Raw genomic sequence first — 26,175 nt, 5'->3', positions numbered from 1 at the left:
CATGATCTCACGGTTCATGAGTTCGAGAGCCAATGTAGGGCTCTGTGCTGACAGCTCTGAGCCTGGAGCCTGCTTCAGATTCTGTGTCTTCCTCTCTCTCTGTACCTCCCTCGCTCACACCATCTTTCTCTCTCAAAAATAAATAAACATTAAAGACAACTTTTTAAGAAAAAAAAAAAAAAGGAAAAAGACAATTGCTCTACAATGGACAGTGCCAGATTACAAGGGCTGCCCTACTTCCCCAACATGTCAGGTATTCACTGACCGAACGTGGGGCTTCCTATGCCCAGCACTCACTGTACTCAAATTACTGGTAGTTTCTGGGGCACCTGGGTGGCTCAGTCAGGTAAGTGTCCAACTTCGGCCCAGGTCATAATGTCACAGTTCGTGGGTTCAAGCCCCATGTCGGGCTCAGGGCTGACAGCTCAGAGCCTGGAACCTGCCTCAGATTCTGTGTCTCCCTCTCTCTCTGCCCCTCCCCTGCTCACTCTCTGTCTCTCTCTCACCTCTCTCTCTCTCTCTCTCTCTCTCTCTCTCTCTCTGAAAAACAAATAAACATTTAAAAATATATATGGGTAGTTTCCAATGGATTAAGAGATAAGAGGGCCTTTGGAATTATCACTAATTTGTTTCAAACTTCAAATAGCAGTAGTGTTGGACAGCTCCAAGGGCTCATCCTTGTGAGGGCTCACCTCCCAGTATGAACTGCTGAAGATGTGAAACACCATGCAAGAAACAAACAGTGCATCAGTACTTGTATGTTTAATTTTCAGGTTAATTTTTAACACCAGAGGTGGAGAGAATGAAAAACCGATGGGCTTTCAGTCCATGAAGCTGTTATGTCTAAACACTCCATCCAACCCACCCCTGCCACCCCTCAACCTCTGTACCAACAATGGTGCTGGGCACATAGGAGGCACTTAATTCAAGGGACTAAATGAATAAAAGTCACGAAAGGTCACCTGACCTGCCTATGAATTCCCCCTGGAGATACCAAGCTAGAGGGCTTTTCTACAACAACACAGCAAACTTACACATGACACTGTATGAAGCAAGATTATTTAGGTACTTCATGCTGATACGAGGCTTTTTTTTTTTTTTTTTTTTTTAACAAGTCACCAAGAGTGTTTTCCCCATTGTCTCTAGTTAACAGTAACATCTTACACTGGTCTACTTGGGAGACTTCCCAAGCGCAAGCCCTAAATTACCTCATGTAGCCTGGGCTGTTTATGTGAGACACTTCTCCGTACATGAATCCACCACATTACCATTTAGTGATGCTGAGGAAAGAGACACAATCACAGCTTGTGCCCATCTAGGCACATTACACAATTCATACACAGTGCAATCACGAAATGGGATTTATTCAGTCCCTGGCACTGACGTTGATGTGGCTCAAACCTAATTTTCTAGAGGACAGCACAATTCTCATTGATTTGGGGAGACGTATTCACATTGTCTTGCTTTGCAGACTAGCTCTCCCAGCGTCCATGCAAAAACAATCTCAAAACATTAAAACACCAGTGAGGACAGGACAAGCTCTCTTTTCTTTTTTAAAAGCACTTGAATGACCTTACCACCAAAAAGGCTACATTCCGACATGATAGGAAATAACACAGCATGGCCCTACCACAAGGCGCTGAATAATCAGAAATGTATAAAAGGATTCCATTATAGGCACAAAATAATTTACCTCTCCACTCAACTGCAAAATTTTGGCATTTCATATACATTAAAATGAAATCTCCCAGAGAAATTACTGAATTTACTTTACATGGTATAAGGACCTAAGGAATTTCACCATAACTATACAGGGGTCCCCTTTCAGATATATTTGTATCTCTGTTTTTGTCTTTCCCTGTACAGTCTCTAAAATGTGATGCAGTTTATCCATACAGTTGTCAAATATCTAATGAGTGTCTCATTGCAAAATAAATTTCTTATAACAAAATACATGTATGAAAAGGTACCTACCCTCAAGGAGCTGACATCCTTGGGGGAAGATAAGACACACAAAAATGCCCACTCGGGGGGCACCTGGGTGGCTCAGGTAAGCATCTGACTCTTGATATGGGTTCAGGTCATGATCTCACAGTTCATAAGATCAAGCACTGCACTGACATTGCGGAGCCTGTTTGAGATCCTCTCCCCTCCTCCCCCCCCACCCCGTCCCTCCCTCACTTACATGTGGCCCACTCTTTCTCTCTCAAAATAAATAAACATTTAAAAAAATTGCTTTAACGCCCACTCTGATAAACAGTATCATTTGTGAAAAGTATAGTTAGAACAGAGAAGGACAAACCCAGGAAGACTTTTTGGAGAGAGAGGAGAGCATGTGTGTATAACTGCGAACTATATACTAGTCATTAGGTGTTCCTGTAGACGAACAAAATACCACTATGCATAAAATCAGAGGTTACAGTGAGCAGGGATCTTAGGGATCATTCATCCAAACCTTACTTTCTCAGTTGAGAATACGCAGGTCCAGAGAAGTCAAGTTAGTAGCTCAAGGACACACAGGTCTTCTGACTAATGTGGTATCAGACCCCACCCATGTGTTCTACCGTCTCCTAGGATTCCCTGCAACACAGCCCATTGGAGCTTCCTTTCTTTTAGCTCCTTGTTCAGGTAACTCAAGTCAGCACAAGTGACTCAGCAAAGGTGACCACCGGGTTTTGCTAAGACCGCGCTCCATGTTTCTGGTTCTTTTGTAGAACTTGTCTATAATTCCATGTGGAATAAAACAACACTGAAAAGTAAGCTGTGTTCATGGCATTGCCTGCATCATTGTACAATAACGACTGACTAGTTAAAAGTTGATAATATATTAAGGTGACACAATATCTGAATTGAGTTCTCCACCACCACTCCTGCCACAAAGAAAATGAAGTAAAAATACATACATTAAAAAAAAGACCCCTAATTTCATGGTACAGTAGATGTTAGGACAAGAAACGAACTTATACCTAGGAGGTCAATCTCATCTTAAAGTCGGGGAATATTAATTTGCTGATATACTTGATGCTGGAGAGCTTAAAGGAAAATTGACATAAATGGTACTACAAGATTTCAGCCTCTCTCATGAGGCTGAGCAAGAACAGTAAAAAAGAAAGTGTTTCAGCCACCATATTTTATTATACAAAGGGCTGAATCAGAAAATTGAAACATTAATAAAATATTTTCTACATGGATTTTGCTGATGAAATAACTAGCTTCATGCTTTTATGAAGATCTGATAGGTTACGGTCACGTTTAAGGGCAGGGAGTCCCTTTTTGTAATTACTATTAGGGATGGTTTAATTACACCCATAAGTCCCAAGATACTGCTGCAATACACCAGCTGGGGACTGAAGTGCCCACTCTCCACCACATTCCTAGATTATCTGAAGTCTGACGTGTAAATCCCATCGGCTTTGATTCAGATACTTGTACGAAGGGCTTAGGCAATATATCTTTTGCCTTATTCATAATGAAAAATAATCACAATAGATGCATCGATTTACTTACCTCATTCACTCTCTGGGGCATAGTTACCTACTTCCCAGAGAGGAGAAATTAGCTTGTGAGCATACTGCCATAAACACAGAGTGAGACCAGACACGACCCAAACACCACAATGCTTTCATAATCGGAAGACAGGGCCCTCCTCTGGGTAAAGGAACAGTCCCAGTAAACGATAGAAGCCTGCTCCGTGAATAGATAGAAATTCGCAGGATAGAACAATCTACCCCTCCCCAACAAACCGGCTTTCCTAAGAAGACCACTGAGGGAACCAAAAATGTTTCAAAGATACAGTGCAGCAGGTATCAACTGTATAGCACGCGCCTGCCTGCCAAACATGTGTTGGCCACCGTGACTCTCCTCTGGGGAATCATCCTCTTAACTCCGGGGTAGTCCATGTAGTTTGGTGGGGAACTCACCTCAGCGCCAGAAGTGGGCCTGCACCCAGAGCTGACCAGTGGGCATGAATTCTACCTCCCCAACTGTAACTGCAGTGACTGAGATTCAGGAATGACAACAAGTCCACTGAGAGCCAGCTCTAGGCCATTCTGTGGATCTTTGGGAGGAGACCCATTTCTATTTCTGCCAGCATTGCTAGGCGAGTAGGATGTAAACATAGATGGTCAGTGGCCATGTTTGCCGCTGCTCTGGGAGAACCCAGTGACAAAGCCAACAACATGGAGAACGCAAAGCAGACCTATGTAAACAGGGCTCTAACCGTGCCTGCAGCCAGACTTCACCCAGATTTTGTTATGTAGACCAAGAAATTCCCCTTTAGACTGAAGTCATCCTAAGCGAGACTCTTGCCACTGACGACATCAACAGTCCTTAAATCAGCAAAATTTGAAATTCAGCTTTTTTTTTAAGTTTATTTATTTATTTGGGGAGAGACAGAGAGAGAGAGAGAGAGTGAGTGTTGCACGTGAGCAAGGGAGATGGAGAGAGAGAATCCCAAGCAGTTTCCACACTATCTGCTAAGACCCAATGCAGGCTCTATCCCATGAACCGTGAGATCATGACCTGAGCCAACATCAAGACCCAGACGTTTAATGGACTGAGCGACTCAGGCGCCCCTTCTAACTTAACATGGTAGCTGGCATGTGAGATGTCCTCTACAAACCCTCCATCAAAACAAAAAAGAATGTATGCATAAAATGTAAAAAGTCAGTATCTTGAGTCTGTACCAGATAAAAGAAAAGTCCAAAAGATAAAGCTAAGGGTTTTATAGATATGTCTGTCTAAACAACAAACCCCAGCCTAGGTCCACCCTACTCTGCAATATGGTAGCTATGAGATCATGGGGCTATTCAAACTAAAATTAAATAATGTTACAAACGGGGAAAAACAGCAGTTTCTCAGACACAGTAGCTGCATTTCAAATGCTCAATAGCCATGCATGGGTAGTGGCTACTATATTGGACAGTATAGATATAAAACATTCCCATCCATCATCTCCTAGAGTTCCAGTGGAGAATTCTGGCAGTAACCCTTCCCATTTCAGATGGGAGACGCAGTCACTATACTAACCAGAAAATCAAGGTACCACAAAAGACTGATGAACAGAGATATTCATCAAATAATTATTTATAATAAAAAAGGATGAACAACAACTAAATATACAAGGGAAAAGTTGAATGAAGACTCAAGTCTGTAAAAAAATAAAACTGATTAAAAGATGCTTAGAGAGCATTTCTTTTTTTATACAAGCTCATTTACTTTTGAGAGACAGAGACAGTGCAAGTGGGGTAGGGGTGGGGGGGAGGAGAGAGAGAGGGAGAGAGAGAATCCCAAACAGTCTCTGCACAGAGCCCAACGTGGGGCTCAAACCCACGAACCATGAGATCATGACCTGAGCCGCAATCAAGAGTCAGTCGCTTAACCAACTGAGCCACCCAGGTGCCTCTAGAGAGTATTTCTTAAAGAGATATGGGAACAAGGTGAGTTGTCCTTTTTTATTTAACAAAAAATAGTGTATTGACAACATGAACTCCACAAAGCAAAATGTGTGTAGCAAAAAGAAGACATAATTATATTGCTTATTTTTAAATGTTCTCTGTGTGCCAACTAATGAGCTACAGGCTTAATATGCATTCTCTGGTTTGATCATGAAAATATCAGATAAAATAGGCAATATTTTTTATTTCTATTTCACAAGTGAGAAAAATAAGACTCATCAAGATTAAATAAATGAAGAAGCCTAGAAAGACACCCATTTCATCTGACCTCAACCTCTAGCCTGTTTACCTCTGCAACTCAAAACATTAACAGTGACTGCTTCTGGTAGAAATATTGTATGTGACTTTTTTGTCTTCCATATTTCTTGTGTGTTTTCCAATTCAATAAATAAGGGATTATTTCTTAAGGAAAAAAAAAATCTCTAAAGGAAAAATTCATTAGGGGCACCTGGGTGGCTCAGCCGGTTAAGCGTCCAACTTCGGCTCAGGTCATGATCTCACAGTTGGCGGTTTCGAGCCCCGCATCAGGCTATGTGCTGACAGCTCAGAGTCTGGAGCCTGCTTTGGATTCTGTGTCTCCTTCTTTCTCTTCCCCTCCCCCACTCATGCACTGTCTCACTCTCTCAAAAATAAATAAATGCTGGGGCGCCTGGGTGGCTCAGTCGGTTGAACGTCCGACTTCAGCTCAGGTCATGATCTCACAGCCTGTGAGTTTGAGCCCCGCATTGGGCTCTGTGCTGTCAGTTCAGAGCCTGGAGCTTGCTTTGGATTTTGTGTCTCCCTTTCTCTTTGCCCCTCCCCCTTTCATGCTCTGTCTCTGTCAAAAAATGAATAAACGTTAAAAAATAAATAAATAAATAGGGGCGTCTGGGTGGCTCAGTCGGTTGAGCGTCCGACTTTGGCTCAGGTCATGATCTCACAGCTTGTAAGTTTGAGCCCCGCATCAGGCTCTGTGCTGAAAGCTTGAAGCCTGGAGCCTGCTTCGGATTCTGTGCCTCGCTCTCTCTCTGCCCCAACCCACTAGCATTCTGTCTGTGTTTTCTCTCAAAAATAAATAAACATTAAAAAAATTTTTTTTACATAAATAAATAAATGCAAAAAAATTTTTTTAATTCATTAAATGTGACTATAGCCACTATATGGTTAAAAGGAAACTGCTGTACACAATGGATCCTTGCTGAAAACGGGTTAATTATGAACACGATAAGCTTTCATATTCTGCTGAAGCTTCTGTTCAAATCTAATTTCTCAAAGTATATTGCTAGACGCTAATGAAAACCCAAAGAGACACACGCATTCAGGAGATGGATAGCCAATGAATTTTCTGTTGTTTTTATAGCGAACAACTTTTTTATATCCTAACATTTTTATGCCAGCTATGAAAAAGATAAATAAATATTTATGACATTCACTCAATTCCACAGTAACTACTAAGTTGCTCATGTTCTCACTCTGGTTTGAAATGTGCATATTTTAGAGGCTGGGAGTCAAGTCTCAACCCTAAACGAGAAAGCCACAGAACGCTGTCATTTACAGACCTTAAAACTACTCATTTGACTCACTACAGGGATTTGCCTTGGTCTCAGGATGTAACAAACTTAACCAAGGCAGCTGTAGATTCAAACACACGCAAACCTCCCTGCTGCCCAGCAAACAGATAACACCAGGATTGCCATGGACCCTGGTTTTGCTGAAGTTTCACACGTATCAGAAGCGTTTGATCAAGAACAACAGAAAAGATGACTGAGGAGACCCACAGAAATAAATGAGGACCGATTTCCACCATTCAACTATCTTGCAGAAACTTTCCTTTACCAAAAATGGCCCAATTTACCTATTGGTATATTGACTGAATTTCCCACTTGAGAGAGATCTATGTAGTCATAACATAATAATTATAAATAGGCCAGAATCCACGAATGACTGGCTCGTGAGTGAAAATGAGCCCACAGGCCAGATACATTAGACCACAAATGTCTCATTGTTCTTGTGTAACTGATTTAGTGGCACATTTTTAAACTGATGGATTTCACATTTAAAAAACAGATGTCTAGCTTTTCTTGAAAAAGCTGAAGACCTGGTTGCTTTGGTCCAGCATTCTCTTACTGCAACCATCGGCTAGAACTGAACAGTGGCTTACCCAGTGCCCCCCCGACCCCTCCCCCTGGACTGTTTCACTCAGTAATGTCAACTACACTGCCTTCATAGGCACCTGAGCTCATTGGTCTGGTCATAGGAGGCACCTGAAAGACCATTCAAATACACCACAGCTGACACACACCCTCATTTCACCTAAATAAATACAACCACTCTTCTCCTTGGACTGCTCCTTCACCCTGGGTAACAGAAGAATGGTGAGAGCAGCCAAGAAGGCTACACAAAGGGAAGGCTGTTTTACCACCACCCACCCAACCACAATCTCAAGGCTACCAGGGACTCCATGAACTGGAGCACCTGGGGACGTTCACAGCCTCAGCTGCCCTGGCTCCCGCCACCCTGCCACTTTGTGATCCATTCACACCGACTTACTTATGGCTCCCCATACACAGAGGTGCCCATCTCTACCTTTATCTACCCCTGACCTAGAACATGCCTCCTTCCTGTCTCTGTTGATTTGTGTCTTCCCTGATAGACTGTACACACCACAAGGACAACTACAGTTTCTGTCACATTCGCCCAACACAGTACCTGAAACATATTTACTACGAGAAAGATCCACTGGCAAAGTCCAACTCAACTTCAAATTACTTAGCTTAGATGCTGACCCTTCCCTACCCTGGCAGACTTCATCCCTCAACTAATATTACTTTTTTTTGTTGTACTGAGCCACCACGTTGCCATCTGTGTATTTGTGCTTCACAGACTAATCCTGGATCTTGAGAAGAAAGCCTACGTGTTTTATGGCTATATCCACGGAGCCCGCCATTGTGCCAGCACCCTGCAGGGGCTCAATGAATACTGAGTAAAATGGATGAAGGGATGGAACACGAAGTACTTCCTCATAAACCATCAGTCCGCATAATGGACACAGAGGTAACCATCATCCTCCTCGTCACCATCCCCTTCGTGGTCGCTATCACCCTTGCCACCAGCGCAGCATCTCCATTTGATAGGACAGCCAAGACCCACGGCACACAGCTTTTCGCAAGGGAGCCAAGGTCCAAATGCATGCCTCTGTGTCTCACACAGCCGAAGTGCAGCCAAGCGGGTGGAAAAGACCAGCACCCCAAGGGCTGTGAGTATTCTACGTGCTGCCACCTACTCTTTCACACCCTCCCGATTTCAAACCCAAATGAAACGACTGCTGGTTTAGATCACGTCCAAGACATAGCTGCCATCGTATCAGTAACCTGTAATGCACCTAGAAGAGAGCTAGCTGGGTAATGTATGCATAACTCAATTCTGGTAGTGACACGCTTGACGTCTTTACCTACAGCACATATCTCATATCTTCTTTCTCTGGAGTTTTCTGTAAGTTATGGATTAATAAACTTTCCCTAAGAATGCAGCCTTATTAATCTTGCAAAATACTCAGAAAAAGAAAATATTTTATTATGCCCATGTAAAGTGAATTATGATAAACAAAGTCCCATGTGTGCTGACAAGAAATAAAGTTGCTTTCTGCAGCAAATTGTATTTGTGATCCTGGTCGTTTCCTCTCCAGTCAGATGTGGAGTAAAAAAATAACCACCTGTATGTATCCTGCTCTGTGAGGACAAGAGTGGCCATCAAGGTCACAGACAGATGTGACCCAATTTCTAAGGGGAGAAACAGAAAATTAGCACAGTTGGCCTTATTCAAGCCCCTCCTCTTAAAGCTGGAAAAAAAAAAAAAAAGCAGAGGCAGAAGAGAGGAGGTCTGTCATCATTCCGCTGTTCTCTTCATTACATTGAAGCAGATCTTTCAAAGGCTAAAGCTGTGTGACTTCCTGGAATCTATCTCACTTGTCTGAAGGTAGAGGGGTGAGGGAGAGAGGAGCTACCATTTGTGGCATGTACATGCGCAGGCACCGGGCACTGCTCTAATTGTGCGGCCACATGTTCCTTAATGGACAAAACAGGCTTCTAAGAATTCAATTTTCAACTGAGGCTCTGAGAGTTAAGGGACTTGTCCATGGCCACAGACCTAGTTATTAGCGAAACCTTGGTTTGACCATCTGTAAAATGGGGATTGTAACACTCATCCTATCTATCTGATAAGATCAAAAGAGAAGAGAAGAAACCTGAATAGTTTGTGTGTGTGTTTATATGAAATGCTACAAAAATGTAAGATCACCGCAGCTGGAGTGCAGGTTCACCCGTGGACTTCTTCCTTCATTCCACCTAAATGTTGAGTACTTAAGTGCTTGAAGTAACCAAAGATTCAGACAGAAAGCGACATTCACTGTAAAGGGAAAAGCAGTGGCACCAGCTCCACTATGAACCCCTTGGCGAACCTGCAAGATGGGTGCCAGCTCTCCAACCTAAACAAAGTCTCCACATCTGTAGAACAACCGTTCTGTTCTGCCAGGCTACAAAGGAATCCAGCTCTGGCATTGATTCCAGAAGAGCTGTGATGTTCACTACCCTAGAACTGTGCCTTATTGGGCCACATTTCCACTCCTTCTCCCTATACAGACCTCACAATCCCTCATCCAAATCTCCTGGGTCTGGTCTGTTCAGAATGCAGATCTTATTTTGCATTTTAGAAAGGCAGCATATACTATGTCATACACTTACACTTATTTGTATTGTCTCTGGCTAGGGCTCCCCACCCCCACAAATTCATTAATACTTCTCAAGCCATATGTATGACTATTCATACTCAGAGGGACCAATAAAGATTATAAGTAGCTCATGTCAGATCAGATCAGGTTTTGCCACTAAATGAATGATAAAAATATTCTGACTTTTCAGAGCATTCTAGATTTGGGAATTGCAGAAAAGGGACTATATGGCCCTACTGTTACTGTTCTACTCACCAGGGCAGGCACTCATCACTGACAAGGCTCCACCTGGCAAGACAGAGATTGAATGCCAGTGGCTACTCTCAACATTCTGCAAGGAAGGTGGGATGGGACGGCGGGGTAGGGAAGCTAGGGGAAGAACGAGGGTTTCACTTTGCTGTTCTTGAGCTCTGCAATATCAGTAAATACTTTTGTAAGAGACTAATTTTTCTGGCGTATGAACTAGTCCTTTGCCTGTTTTTCTCTGATCCACTCCTGGCCCCTTCCCCTGCTCTGCTGGGTGTAGCAGGAAGCCTGTCCCAAGCACATTTCCCAGGCTCCCTTGACAACTGACTTTCAGTGAGGTTCACTTAATGGGAAAGCCTGGCAGGAGAGAGGAAGTTGGAAGAGAAACTAGGGTATCTGTCTCCCTCTCTCACTCACTTCCTGCTTCAAGGTGGCATACCTGGAAGTGGCCCAGTCTCCTCTATGGTTCCAGCCCATTCCCGTGTGGGACCTATTCCCACCATGCAGCCTCTGCTGTTTCCAGCAGCCACGGATCCTGGGCTCCAGTAACAATGCACCTTCCCTTTGTGCCTGCAGATCTAGAAGCAGCTTCTAGGGGCGCCTGGGTGGCTCAGTCGGTTAAGCGTCCGACTTCGGCTCAGGTCACGATCTCACGGTCCGTGAGCTCGAGCCCCGAGTCGGGCTCTGTGCTGACAGCTCAGAGCCTGGAGCCTGTTTCCGATTCTGTGTCTCCCTCTCTCTCTGCCCCTCCCCCGTTCATGCTCTGTCTCTCTCTGTCCCAAAAATAAATAAAAAACGTTGAAAAAAAAATTAAAAAAAAAAAAACTTAGAAGCAGCTTCTAGTCTTTGTGCTTTGCTTCTTTGTCACAGTTTCAGCTCTGCCAACACATTTTTCACTATATGAAATTTTTCCTATTTAGTTTCCTGTATTAAATTCTTTCTGCTAAGGTACCTGGCATGTGCCTCCTGACGAAGTGATCACTGACACAGTGCATACTGTCACCATTAATAAGTTCTGCTTATCCTGGAGATGTGGCTGCTTCAGTTTTGGGTGTGTCCAGGGACAGTCCACAGAGACGCTCTTCACCCCTGACACACACTGGTTGGCAGAGTTTCAATCTTTACGCTATAATTTTACTTGGTTTTTGTTTGGCAAAAATATGTATTAGATTTTATTTATCTTTTGTGTTTTTTTTAATTCCAGTTAACATACAGTATAATATTAGTTTCAGGTGCACAATATAGTGATTCAATTGTTCTATACAACACCTGATTCTCATCATAACAAAATGCAATTCTTAATCTCCATCACCTGTTCAACCCACTCCCCTCCCCCCATCCACCTCCCCTCTGGTAACCATCAGTTTGTCCTCTATAGTTAACAGTCTGTTTCTTGGTTTGCCTCTCTTTTTTCCCTTTGTTCATTTGTTTTGTTTGTTTCTTTCTTTTTTAAATGTACATCCAAGTTAGGTAGCATATAGTGCAATAATGATTTCAGGAGGAGAATGCAATGATTCATCCCCTACATATAACACCCAGTGCTCATCCCAGCAAGTGTCTTCCTTAATGCCTCTTGCCCTTTTAGTCCATGCCACCCTCCCACAACCCCTCCAGCAACTGTCAGTTTGTTCTCTGTATTTAAGAGTCTCTTATGTTTTGTCCCCCTATTTTTATATTACTTTTGCTTCCCTTATGTTCATCTGTTCTGTATCTTAAATTCCACATGAGTGAAGTCATACGATATTTGTCTTTCTCTAATTTCACTTAGCATAATATACTCTAGTTTCATCCACATTGTTGCAAATGACAAGATTTCATTCATTTTGATTGCTGAGTAATACTTAGCAATATATATACCACATCTTCTTTATCCATTCACCAGTCTATGGACATTTGGGCTCTTTCCATAGTTTGGCTATTATTGATAGCACTGCTATAAACATTGGGGTGCACGTGCCCCTTTGAAAGAGCATACCTATATCCTTTGGATAAATAACCTAGTAGTCCAATTGCTGGGTTGTAATAGGATAGTTCTATTTTTAATTTTTTGATGAACCTCCATACTATTTTCTGGAATCTCTGCACCAGTTTGCATTCCCACCACCAGTTAAGCTGTAATTTTAAATCAGCTGCAGATAACCCATGAAGCGAACAATCACCCACGGTAACCTATGTTATTACCATGGGATCTGATAAGGAACTACAAAGTCCACTTCATGACTGCTCCCCAAATATTTCCTCAACTGAAACAATGTGTGAGAGAGGGAGTAAAGCACATTCTAGCAACTGTGCAAAATCCCACTGCAAACTTTGAAGTTGAGAGCCCTTTTGTTGTTGTTGATTTCATGCAACTCCCTTGATCTGATGAAACCAGAAGGACAGAAAAAAAAAAAAAAAAAAAGGAAAGGAAAGAAGGGAGAGAGAGAGGGCAGTACAGGAAAGGCACAGTTTACGAGTAAAAGGAGACAACAGAAACATTTGTAATGATAGCAGAAGGCCCTTATTTTGTTCTCAAAGACTCAAAATAGTTCACTAATGGGACAGGACACTCTTCCCTCTACTACAAAGGAACTATGGTAGACATTAAAAACTAGAAGTAGTAAAAATTTAAGGTGAACTTTCTTGAAAAGCCAAGCATATGAGGCATGAAAGACACGTCAACAGTGTCCTTGAGAAATTCTCAACCTTCAGAGGAACCCAGAGAAACAGACAAGGAGCAGAACAATTGAAGATGTAATGAAGGACGGTGTTTAGTAGAGTCTGGGACTCAAGATGCCTGAGAAAGATACACATGCCTGGGGAAGCAGGCAGAGGGAAGCATCAAACGTAGTTGAGCCTATGTTGTAAGATCTATATTTTTTAGAAGAGGGCAATGTCAGTCCATTCTCCCAACCCCCTGCCTCCTAGCCATGTTGATTTATGACTACTGGAATTAAGACTTCCTTTACCACTGATACGTTTGGAGCAGTCAAATGTATACAGAATGGTATCTGAACTCACTCATAATGGACCCATGGATATCAAAGAGGAAATATAGTGTTATCAGGGTAACCAAGTGGTCAGCTTCTCCTTCCCTTAATTTTGCTTTTATGACACATCCTCTTTTATATCAACCTATAATTACCACAGCACATATTAGCTTCACTCCAGAAAACACAATGCAACATGATGACAGGATGTGAGAGAAAGGAGAAAGAGGTACCACACTCAGCAAGGGAAGAAGAAGAATTTGAAATTTTATCCACATCAATGTCGTAGAGGTAACTTCTGGAGAGAAATGGGTATCTCCACTAGGTCCTAAAACATACATAATATTTGAATGGGAAAAAAATGAGTGGGAGTGGGCTGATCAAAGAATTAATAACCTAAGGAATTCCAGAAAAAGAGACATACAAACAACAACGAAGAGAGGCAGACAGAAAAGGATAGCAATCAGCAGGTAAGCATCAGGGCCATAGGTAGACATCTCTCCTGTTGTCCCCATTTTTGCAGATATAAGTTATAATTTCTATGCAGAATAGTGATTGCTCAAATAAAAAATGCTTGAGTATTTCACTGTATTATCATCATAATATATCTGAGAATCTTAAGTCAAGATGGTGAGGAAGAAAGAACACCGACATGGGTACCAGAAGATCTGGATCTCTATCCCAGCTCACCTTGATGACTGGACACATCTTCTCATTTCCCTGTAGCTGTGGCTGCTCATCTGAAGGTTGCAGTAACATTCACTGACCTGAGATGCACCTAGAAAGTAGAACCAGACTGTAGCTATCGGCCATAATTTGGCACTCAGGCAACTAGAAGACGACGGCCGGTCTGAAATGCCAGACTAGTATATCAGGAGCCAGACTCTGGCCCCCAGCCCCTAGATCATGTTAGTCATGCTAGACAGAGTGCTACCCGGGAAAGGACTTTGCCATCCCCTCACACTCCAGGGGGAAAACAGACATCTTTCAAAGATCTCTGCTATTTGAACAAGGGGACTGGTTGCTACTTGGCTTGATCGAATCCTAGGAAGCCCCATTCCTCACTTTTACATCTCCACTGGGCCACAGGACATCCCCTTGCCAGTCAGTCTGTGAAGGAGGGTGGTGACCCTGTCAAGGGCGGTGCTAAGCTTCCCACAGCCCTTTCCTTGAAGCTGTTCTGGGTATCAAATGAAAGCACATAACTCACCTAGTACTTTGTGAGCACTCTATGAGCACCAGTTTTTCTCCTCCCATCCTAATGCCCCACCATCCAGAGGAAGAAATACAGGTGGACTATGATGAAAACATATAATTAGAAAATGTAATTTTTAGAGACAGCATTTACAATGGCAACTACAAAAATATAAAGCACCCAAAAATAAATCTAACAAGAGGTTAGATACCTTTATGAAGAAAATTACAATCTGTATTGAAAGACATTAATAGCTAAATAAATGGAGAGGGGTAGCATATGTATGGGTAGAAGGGCTCAATACCATAATGATATCATCTCCCTGAATTAATCTATAAATTCATTGTAACTCCAATGAAATCTCAAGAGTATTTTTGTGTAACTTTAAAAACTAAGTATAAAATGTATATGGAAGAGACAAAAAGCCAAAAAAAAAAAAAAAAAAAAAGCCAAGACACTGGTGAAGAAGGACATTGTAAGGATTTGTCCTGCCAAATGTCAAGGATTATTATAAAGCTTTAATAATAAGCTATAAAATAATAAAAGAAATGTAATCTAGGCAAAAGAGTAGACAAAATATATGCCTGAGGGCGCGTGGCTGGCTTAGTTGGTAGAGCATGCAACTCTTGGTATCAGGGGGGTTGTAAGTTTGAGCCCCACACTGGGTGTAGAGATTACTTAAAAATAAAATCTTAAAAAATATATATACATACACACACACACACACGCACACAAACGCATCTAGAAAATGATCTTAAGTGCCAAGATGACTTTTTTCCACATGGAGGAAAATTAAAAATAAAATAAATTCCTACCTCACCACACACACACACACACACACACACACACACACACACACACTCCACATGGATTATAGAACTTAAATGTGAAAGACAAAACAATAAAACTTTTAGGAGATAATAAAGGACAGTATCTTTAGGACATCAGAGTAAAAAAAAAAGAGTTTCTTAAACATGACATAAGAAGTACTAACCATAAAAGAAAAGATTGATAAATTCAACTACATTAAAATTACTAAGATAGCAGAAGGTTGGCAAGAATCCAACTTCTATGTGGTCTATAAATCTATTCATCTTCCCAAAGGAATAAATTACAGTAACCTTTTTGCATTCACTACATTCTAACAATACACACCCATAGCTTAGATTCAGCATATGGCTGGCCCATCTTTGACTTCATCCACAATTGGATTACCGGAACTTCTGGTTTAATTTTAATGTTTGAATGGTTGTGTTTTATACTGAGAACTTCTGTGAGCATGCATATGATACTGCTCAGAGTAAGTCCTCCAATCTCAGACAAGCACGATCGTGTGCCATCATCACAGTGCACGGGCATCCGTAGGCACTCACGAGGGAATGGCAGTGCATGGCATCTCTTCCTCACCCCGTGTACACTGTATGCATTGCCGATGATCAGTCATACCCAAGGCTGACTCTCACTGTGCTATCTCCTGGACTTTACTGTTACTCCCCAAACTGCTCGTTGAAACCTGTACGGGCAAAATCAAAGAGAAAATCAAAGGGGTGGACTCTCAGCCATGATCAACATAAACCTCATGGGAAAAGCTAACCTACTATCTCCCACATAACCATGATCTCCCCCAGTGAGCCTACAAGTTTTCCACTTTCTCTTTCCATTCTTTCTACCATGCACCCCTCAGCAATGTAGTAGCATTTACTGTACATGTTGACATGTATATAGTAATACATGAATACAGGCTAGGATAACATAAGAAGGAAAATGTCTCCCAAATATGACATGTGTTTCAGATGGAGCTTTTCCAAGAAGATGTCCCTCACATACACCAAGAGAGATGCTTGCATTGGCATGACTGTGCCTAATTGTCACACCCTGTTATTGACAGTAAATTATTTCTTGGGGCCCTAAGGATAAACCTTCAAAGTATGTAGTGTCTGGGTACCGAGTAATTAATTACATTGTAATTTACAAATATCCTTTTTGATTGAAAACACTTGTAGTTATTTTTCTTCTAATGAAGTGGACAGCTTTACCAAATCAATAGGGCAGATTTGGGTAAGTAGTTATTATTGATTCCAAACGATGTCAAGAAAACACAAAAATGACTTTTAGTCGGGGCACCTGGGTAGCTCGGTTGGTTGAGCACCCAACTCTTGATTTCCTCTCAGGTCATGATCCAGGGTCGTGGAATCTAGCCCCACTTCAGGCTTCATGCTGAGCATGGAACCTGCTTAAAATTCTCTCTTTCTCTCTCCCCCTCTGTCCATCTCCCCTGCTGGCTCACTCATTCACTCACTCACTCTCTCTCTCTCTCTCTCTAAAATAAAAATAATCAAGAAATGACTTTCAGTTGATGACAGTTACTATTCAATTACAGATCCAGTTTACAAGACAAAAAACTATATTGTCAAGATCAGTGAACAAAGGAAATTCAATACTGTCAATACAAAACCATTACTTCACCCCAATCTTTGTATGCACATGAACTTAATGTACTACGAGAATGCACACAATTCAATTCAGCAGAAATTAATTGAACATCTACTATATTCCAGACACTGTTGTTAAAAGGAGAAGCCACACTTCCTTCTTTGAGAAGCTTGTAAATGTCCTTTATTCACGGAAAATTCCTAGACAAATCAGCTCTTTCTTATTATCTCTATAGTGACCAGCTAGAAATCAGGTAAGAATTCAATGGAATTCTTTTTCTTCCCAAAAGAACATTCAAAATAATTATATGAAATGATAAACACCAAATTTAGGGCAGTTACCTCTGGCTGAAGGAAAGAGATATGACCAGGAAAAGGTTACTAGGAGGCTTCAACCTCATTTGCGTGGGTTTATTTCTTAAGCTGAGTGGTGAGTACAAGTGCTTTTGCTATCCTGTTACTTCCACTTCGTCTTAGGTCTTATATATATATATACTATACTACATTTCAAATCATACATATTGCTCTCATGATAAAATTAACCCCTCTTCTTAAAACCCATTAAGTGATCACCTACAAACATGTTCCCTGGTCTATCTCATAAGACTGAAAAGGGCTCCTTGAAATCAGAGGTACTATGGCAAGCAAACTGAGACCTTAATAAGTTAAATGACTTTTTTTTTTTTTTAACTGGAGGAAACCTCTGACGCTTTACTATGTCAGTAAATACCATGTCGTAAGAAGAGTAAGATATATAATTCAGTGATTTTCAAACATCTTGGGGCATGGGACATTTTTCTCTCTGAATGTTCTTTCTTTTGAAATACTCATAACCATCTTGGGGAACACTAATGTTCCCTGGAACACGATCTTGAAAATGCTCTATAAAGTAATCCATTTCAGCCACATATTGTACATTACAGCCACAGCGAACTATGCCTATCTCCAAGCCAATGATGAACCTTCATGCCCACCTGTCTTTGCCCACACAGTTCTCCCAGTTTGGATGCCTTCAAGCCCTGAAAAACTCCTGGTCAAACTTCAGCTTCCAGATGAAATGCAATCTCTTCTTTGAAGCCTTCCCCACTCTTTCCTTTCTTCAGATATAATAAATTACTTTTCTGGACGCTTTCAGTGCCACGCAGGTATTTTCTGTACCATATCTCACCCTGCGTCAATTATTTATGCATAAGGCAGGATGCCTAGATGACAGAGGCTGTACCCCTGCATCTCGATACTGTTCACAACGCTGAGCACAGAGTCAGGGCCAGACACAAAGTAGGCGCTCAGGCAATATATGTTAAATGGACACAGAAGTGGTGCCTATGTGGGTGACCTGAGTCAATTTCCCAGATACTCTTCAGGCTTATTTGTTAACTTTTCAGTCTTTACTAGCAAATGTGACACTAACAAGAGTAGATATATTGGATACAAAGACTGAAAAAGAGACAAACTGAGACAAAAGAGGGGGAAAGGATGGCTTAACTAACGGATGGTGAACCAGCAGATTACCAGGGTCTAGTCAAGAAACAGAGAGACTGGGGTGCCTAGGTGGCTCAGCTGGTTGAGTGTTCGACTTTGGCTCAGGTCATGATCTCATGGTTTGTGGGTTCGAGCCCCACATGAGGCCCTCTGCTGACAATTCAGAGCCTGGAGCCTGCTTTGGATTCTGTGTCTCACTCTCTCTCCATCCCTACCCTGCTCTCTCTCCCCTCAAAAAAATAAACATTAAAAAAAAGAAGAAGAAGAAACAGAGACTAACCAACAGAGAGAGTCAAATTGCTATGAAGCTCAGAGCTTATACACGGGGTTGGTCATTTTGCAGATGCACTGTAGGTGGTCGACACTGACTTGAAGTCACCCTGAACTGTCACATCTATCTGTGAGGGCACTCCTCTCATTTTTATCCCCTAAGCTAAACAGCCCATCTTGGCCATCACAAAATCTGTATCATTTTAGCTATGAGTTGTTCTATTCAGCAGAATTGTATTTCTGTTTTCCTTTCTCTTTATGAGCATCCCCCACTGGCATTGCAGATTGGTTATACATCGGGTTCAAATAAAAAAATAATAATAATAAAAGCAAGCCAGCAATTTCTCTCCAATAGAATATGCTGCATATTTCATGAAATAGAAGCCAGAGGAGTTTTATGATTCCTGAACCAAAACCTTTCCATATCTGAAAACTAAATGGAAGAAAAATACAAAGAGCATCTCACAGAAAAAGAAACCCAATCATTTGCTCTCCAACCTAAGCAAAGTGTTGAAATCATTAATCGACTTGTATGTGTGTATGTGTTTCATCATGGACTCATATCCTGCTAATATGCATTTCATAGATTGAGTTCAGTGCTAGTTTCCATGAACATGAATGTACTTACAGAAAAGGGGTTTTCTTTTCTTTTCCTACGGACACTTTTTTTTTTTTTTAGAACAGAACATCTGACTGGCTCCTGCTCTTAGTCTTGCAATATCTCCCCTCCACTCAATTTTTATTTATATTTCAGGTCACTTCTCTATCCTGGTATAGAAGACATTCTGGTCTAGAAAAAAGAGCACTGGACAAGGAGTCTAAGAATTCTGGGTTCCAATGGTGTCTCTCAGTTGTAAAGTTGTGTGTTTCCTCCAACCTGATTCATTTTCCAATCTGTAAACAGGGAGACTTCACTATTCCACTACCAGAATCCAATCAAGCAAATAGTCATTTTCTTTTCCTCAAAACAATTGCTGAAAAGTACAGTGCCATGAGGTTTTAGCATGTTATGTGTACTTCACAATTCCCTTCAATTTCTAATAAGCTAAACAAAACAACTTTTGCCTGGAATCCTAAACTGTATCTCTTCCTCCCCATCTCCTGGTTAGGAAAAGGAAAAAAACAACAAACAATGGACACTGTTAGAATACTTAAGCCTCAGGACATTGGTAACAGAGAACTTTTCATTATCAAAGAGGAGAATTTGAATCTCATTTGAAGGATAACATTAACAGCTAAGTAACATTACATGCTAACTACTGTTCCAAGCACTTGGGTGTCAATTTCCATAATCTTCACAACAATCTTGGGTAGCAGGTCTGTTATTTTGTAAAGAAAACAGAAGTATAGAGAGGTTAGAGAAGTCAGTCAAGGCCACCAGCTGGCAGGGCTGGAGGAACTGGGGACTGAACCCCGGTAGTCTTAGCACCCAAGTCCAGACTTCCACCCACCTGTTATACCACCTTTTAATGTTATAAATCTCTGCTTATCACAGCTGGTAACAGACAACAGCAGTAATGCTATCTCTGCGTACCTGCTTACTGAATATTTTAACAGCGCAAACGGATGTCAACATACTGACCAAAACTCTCATCAAGTCGCAAGTGTTCAAAACATCGACCATCAGCCCAATGCCCTGTTGACAACAGAGCAACACTCACTTTATGTTCTCAACATCTGACACTCGGAAAAACACGCAGCTTGCTTATACAGAAAGTCTATTCCATTATTCCCTCTTAAGTTTTACAACCAATGTGAAAGACAGCTGGGACTGCCTCTCCACTCAGAGACAGCATAACACAGTGGTCAGGGCAGACCCTGGGACCAGGATGCTTGGATTTACTTTTTTTTTTTTTAAGTTTATTTACTTATTTAGAGGGAGAAAGAGAGTGCAAGCTGGGGAGCGGCAGACAGAGAGGGAGAGAGAGAATCCCAATGCTGTTGGCGTGTGGCCCAACATGGCAGCTGAAGCCAGGAACCAGGAGATCATGACCTGAGCAGAAGTCAAGAGTCAGAGGCTTAACCAACTGAGCCACCCAGGCATCCCCAGAACTCTTGGATTTAAATCTCTAGTTCTGTACCTTATTTGTTGTGTGACCTTGGACCAGTTACCAACTCTCTGTGTGCCCCCCCCCCATTTCCTTATCAATCAAATGGGAATGAGAATACAGCTATTCACTGCCTAGGGTTATTTAAAGATTAAATAAAGGAATGCATGCAAAGTACTTCAAAGGGTACCTGAGTCTTAGTAAGTGCTCCAAAAGAGCAATTATTCTTATTATTTTTATTAATAAGACAGGTGACTTGCCCAACATCACAAAGTCAGAAAGTGCGTGGATTGGACCTTGGCCTTCTAATTCCAAAGATTATCCTATCTTCTTAGCAGGACTGCATGCTAGTTACCGTCCTCCTGAAATCCTGTTACATGCCAAAGCGCCCAATTGGGGCAGTTTTCTCTAAAAAATTGCTCAAAGATCACATGGGTAATCTGCAGTATTGTCCTCATTTTGCAAATGACAAAACTGAGGCTCTGAGAGGTCATGTGACCTATCCTCAATTCCTTAACTCAACCAGTGCACATTCTTTGCCACAGTAAGCCCTCAACAACGATCGGAAGTTCCTGACAACAGCCTTCCATGTAGGCAATTTTTTAAAGTGCCATCCAAAAGACATAAACTGTGATTTTCTTGCTTTGTTAGCTTTATTAGTTTGAGAGAGGGATTAAATTCCTATAAAAATAAAATGTTTGACTTGAGTGAATTATCAAAATGAAATGCTGCTTCCATTAGATGCTTCATCTGCCTGCAGGGTGGCCCCAGGCACCGGAAATCCACCAAATGCAATTTTTAAGAAGGGTACTATCAGGTACCAAAGCCAGACACCCACCCACTGAAGGGAAATTACTTTGGAAGGCAAAGGGGAGTGAAGCAGCATATTCCTCTGGGGCCTGGGGAGAACCAGAACAATAAGCGATAGCATCTCTTCCCCGCAGCCTCCCACAATGGTGTATCTTACAACCGAAACATACTGTGGAACAGCTTGTGAGAGGAGCTTCATCAACAATAAGTAATTTTTATTCAGATTTTATTGTTGAATACAATGAACATGATTAAATGTTTCAGATATGCCTATTCAGACCTTAAGCAAACCACCAAGAAAAAAAAAAAACTACTAAAAATCATCTTCTAAATCTGCTTTAGGAAGAGATTTTAATTGCCAACTTGATGCTTAGAACCGAATTCCCACTGGAGAGCTGCACTGCTCCCAAGAAGACAGTAACACACGTTTGCACTTCCCACCTCGGCCTCTGCTCTCATCCCTGCTGATGCCCTTAGCGTCGCCAAATAGTTACAATGTCAGTCTTTCAAGTCACTGCATTTTGAACTTCCGAAACCTTTACGAGGGCCTCTGTGTATGGAAAAGAACAATAGCGCTTCAAAAGCCATGTCTGTGCGTTCTTCAATACTCCATTTGAATGCTGGGGTTTCAATCAAGGACATCAGCAGACAATTTCTGATTGCTTAGAAGTTGACTTTTATACGGCTTTGATTAGGTTGCCCTTCTCAATAGGAAATCAAGAAAATCTTTGATCCCTTTCAAATTCCAGAATTGTCACCAAGCCTTGTCAGGATAGGAAGTGAAAGAGATGGGGGAGGGGGGTGTTGTGGAGTGTTCGTTCCTACTCCAGCCCAGCTCTCCATCTCTGGCCCCTGAACATCTATCTCCTTGCCCGTGCAATTCAGGGTTCCATCCAGAATCACTCATCATTGAGATAATAAAAACAATGGGTGCTAATTCAGGGGGTGGGGATGGTTTACAATTTTATGGATTTCCTGAAGACCTATAATTGGCACATAAATGTACAAGCGCGAACCGGATAATTAGGGGGTTCTGAACGCAAGCCACCTTTAATTTATATGATTACTTGAAAACATGTTAACTGTTGTGAAGTGTCAGCGGAACCCCCACAAGGCCTTTATTCGAAACTATCAACACTGCGAAAGTGCGTACAACGGGCCAGCAGGAAGGGGAGGTGGGGGGGGGGGGGGGAGACGCGAGAGCGGATCCTCGCTCGGGTCCCGGTGACTCGCTGGAGCTTCATATTAGCACCCACCTCGGAGGACTTGCTAGCCGGACCGCCCGCCCAGCTCCCGGGCAGCAAAAGACGCACTGGATTCCGCAAGCTTTCCACTTGCCGATTTTTCGAAGGATCTAAGCCCAGGCGTGCGCAGGCCTCCAAATGCACAGGCAGGCACCGACCCACGCCAGCACGCAGCCAAGCTCGCAGACACTCGCGGGAGCGCACAGATGCCCGCGCCGGGGCGCTCTCCGCTCCGAACGCCGCCGAGCCTCCGGCGACAGCCGGAGCACGGTCGCCGAGCGCCCCCGGCCTCCCAACCCCCACCCCATTCCTTCAGACTCTCCCTGCCCAGGCGGAAGTGCCCAGGCCGACCCCCAACAATGAGGACTTGTGCGATGCAGTTGGGGGGAGGCGGGTAATTTAGAGTGAAACATACACAATCTGGCGGGTTCGGGAGCGACCAAGGCAGGAGCCAAGTGGCATCAGCCTCTGCAGGCAGCTTTCCCTCGTGCCCACCCACTCTTCCCCCACCCCCCGCCCGGGTCACCAGCACCACCATCAAGGGGGGATAAAAAGGCGCTTTAAAAAGTGCGGAGAAAAGACGCGCCCTCCCACCAGGGGTCACAATAATACTCCGCGGGACGCAACCAGCCGGGGAAGGAGAGTCCAGGCTACAGCAACCACCTCCGTTTTGAAATTTACTTTGTACGCTCATCCCAAGACGCCTTTCCGACGCGCGACACAATCTCCCCCCATCTCGGACTCCAGATCCAGGTTCTCTCGGCGGCTGAGCCCTCCTGTTAGGGCTTCTTTGTGAGCCAAACCACGGCGATTTTAAAGTTTCCCCGTAGGAAAACAAACAAACCCTGAGCTCTGCTTCCCAGGCACAGCGTGGAGTCCTGAGCAGAAACCAAGAGCGGCGGGCTGGGGAGAAGAGCTATCAGGGTGGCGGGGAGCCTGGGGAGCGGGACGCAGCGGCGGAGAACGGAGTCGACGGAGGACCCAGGAAGGGCTGGGATCGGGAAGACGCAGGGCCCAGCTCTGAAGGTGTCTGCGAACGGGGCAAGGGTTAGAGGGAGAGACCCACTTGTTCGACAGGTCGCGGCAGAGCCACAGCTCAGCCGAGCAGTAGGGGAAGAGGGTCCGGCCCTGGGACGCCGCTAGCGACGCAGAGAGAAGCGATAGGAAGCACCGGGCAGGTTTTGGAGTGGGCGAAGAAGGGCTCGTGGGTGGAAAGAGCCGGGACCGCACCAGTGAGGAGGAAGCAGGGGGTCTCCGAGAGACACAAGTGTTGGGCTGAGGCCGTCTGGAGAAAGGCCGCGCGCGGTCACAAGTAGGGAGGCTGGGGTTGGTGAGGGAGAGCCAGAAGGAAGGAGCAGAGGTCGCCCCTTGTCCCCCAGCAAGAGGAGGGAGCCAGCGGAAAACTGCAGTCTCCATTCCCTCCGCACCCCCAGCCAAACTCCCGCGACGGGCGTCCCAGGAGCCCTCCTCCGCGCCCGGGGCGCCAGCGGAGCCGTCCGGGCGCCCTGTCCCTCCCGGCACCTGCCCGCTTTGAACTCGGGGCTGGGCTTGCCCCCTGCCTCGCCTCACCTCGGCTGGCCGAGAGCATCCTCCTCCGTTGCCGCAGCCGCCCAAGAAGCGGCTCCCCATGCCCGGCGGGCCGCGGCACTCAGGCGCGCTCTCCAGCCCGGGGAAGCCCCGGCGAGCGCCGCGCTGGGTCCATCCTCCCCGGGAGCCACGGGCCCGCGTCAGCGCAGGGGGAGGAGACCGCCCCGCGCGCCGCCCCGCCTCCTCCCGCGGCCCGCGCCCCGCCCGCCCTCGCGCCCGCCCGGCGTCCCGCGGCGCCGCTCACCTGCCGGCTCCCCGGCCGCCCGAGGCGCGCCCCTCGCCCGGGCCTCGCCGCTCCCGCGCCCGTCCCCGCTCCCGTCCGGGCGCTCTCTGCGCCGCCCGAGCGCGCTCGGAGAGCTTAGCCGAGTCGCGGCGGCGACGCGGAGGAGGCAGAGAGAGCGAGCGAGCGGGGGTGCCGCGGTTCGCGGTCGCGCCTCCGGAGCCCCTGAGCTCACCCCGCATCCCCGCGCGGACGGAGGCGAGCCGAGCCGAGAGCTTGGGGCTCCCGCCCGGGCCGCGCCGGCCGGGAGCGGATGCGGGAGAGAGGGGGGTCAGAGCTCCCACAGTCTGCTTTCACAAAGTCGCCAGCGTTTTTCGCCACCATCGCCACCAGCAGCAGCGCCCGCCCGACCTCCCTCATTCCCCTACAAATGTCTATTCTTTTATCCAAGCCTCCAAACTTAGGCACTCCCAAATATAAACAGTGCCAGCGGGGGGGGGGGAGGGGGGAAGCGAGAGGCTGGGGCCGCGAGGGCCTGTTGCCCCCTTGCCCCTTCGCGGGAGGGGGCGCTAGTTCCCAGCGGCTACCCCTAGTTCGGCAGCCCTCCGTCTCCGCTGAGGCTTCCCACGCGAAGCTGGGCGGTGGGGGAGGGGGGGTGGGCTGGCATCGGTCACGGTCATGTCGTCTTCAGTCCCAGGAAGGAACTCAACGCCCTTGAGAGCATGCGGGCCGCAGTTTAGCTCCAACTCCGAGTTCCCATCCGCCCTCCCCCCTGCGTTCGTAGAGTACTCCGGAAAAGACAATCTGCAGACTCGAATACGGGACTGGGACTGGCGCAGGAGAAGGCCCCAGCCAGTACACAGTCCGTTGTTCCCTGCTTAGTTGACAAAGATCTGCCAAACCGCAGAACATACTGTGTCGGTCTGGAAATTCTTCTACCCTGACACTGGGTTCAACTCCAGTCAATGCCTGGTGTGGCGTAACCTATTTCCAGATACCAGAATGCCAGGCGTGGGAGAGAAAAAAGTCAAGTGCTGCCCCCACTGAAGCAGGGAGGGAAAAGGGAAGGAGCAGGCAGGCAACAGTTCCTCACAAAGTTGGTTTTTAGGGGCCACACTCCTGTCCTCCAGCGGGGTAATAATAAAGCTAATGTGGCAGATTTGGGTTTTGTTGTTTGTCAGCGCCCCCCCCCCTTAGCTTCTGTCACTCACCCATGAAAATTTAATGAAGCATTTAGGGTTATTACCCCCAGAGTCAATGGGCTAAAAATATTTAGCCTAATGCACTCCTTGTGGAGCCAATACATCCATGGCTGGTACATGCAAAGTCATTGAGAGACCCTCCCTTTCTGCACAAAATTCACGACCCATTAAACTTATTCTGTAATAACAGCTTCTGTACAAATGGAAGCCCTAGCAAAAGGAGGCTGTCACGCACCTCCTGAAAAGATAGCAATTTACACAGAGACAAGAAAAATTGGTGAGGTCATTGGCAGGATGCAATCTTGGGAG

The 26,175-nt window shown here is 44.6% G+C and overlaps 1 protein-coding gene across 19 annotated transcripts in view; it reads right to left on the bottom strand.

The window, feature by feature from the left end:
- Positions 1-26,175, bottom strand: part of DAB1 (DAB adaptor protein 1) — a 1,141,854-nt gene that overhangs the window by 384,712 nt on the left and 730,967 nt on the right. The window contains exons 1-2 of one of the 19 annotated variants that reach the window (XM_058717250.1): positions 24,427-24,572; positions 14,067-14,154 (exon numbers count right to left, since the gene is read on the bottom strand). The exons of 17 other annotated variants lie outside the window; for them this stretch is intronic. The gene's annotated coding sequence lies outside the window, so the exon portion shown is untranslated. Of the gene's footprint in view, positions 1-14,066; positions 14,155-24,426; positions 24,573-26,175 lie in introns of those variants that run through there. One more of the 19 variants, XM_058717245.1, reaches the window with a different exon arrangement.

This window comes from Neofelis nebulosa, chromosome 2 (assembly GCF_028018385.1).
Source record: "Neofelis nebulosa isolate mNeoNeb1 chromosome 2, mNeoNeb1.pri, whole genome shotgun sequence".
NCBI lineage: Eukaryota > Metazoa > Chordata > Mammalia > Carnivora > Felidae > Neofelis > Neofelis nebulosa.
Note: the sequence above shows the minus strand (reverse complement) of the source record. Positions and strands in the feature narration are given on the sequence as shown.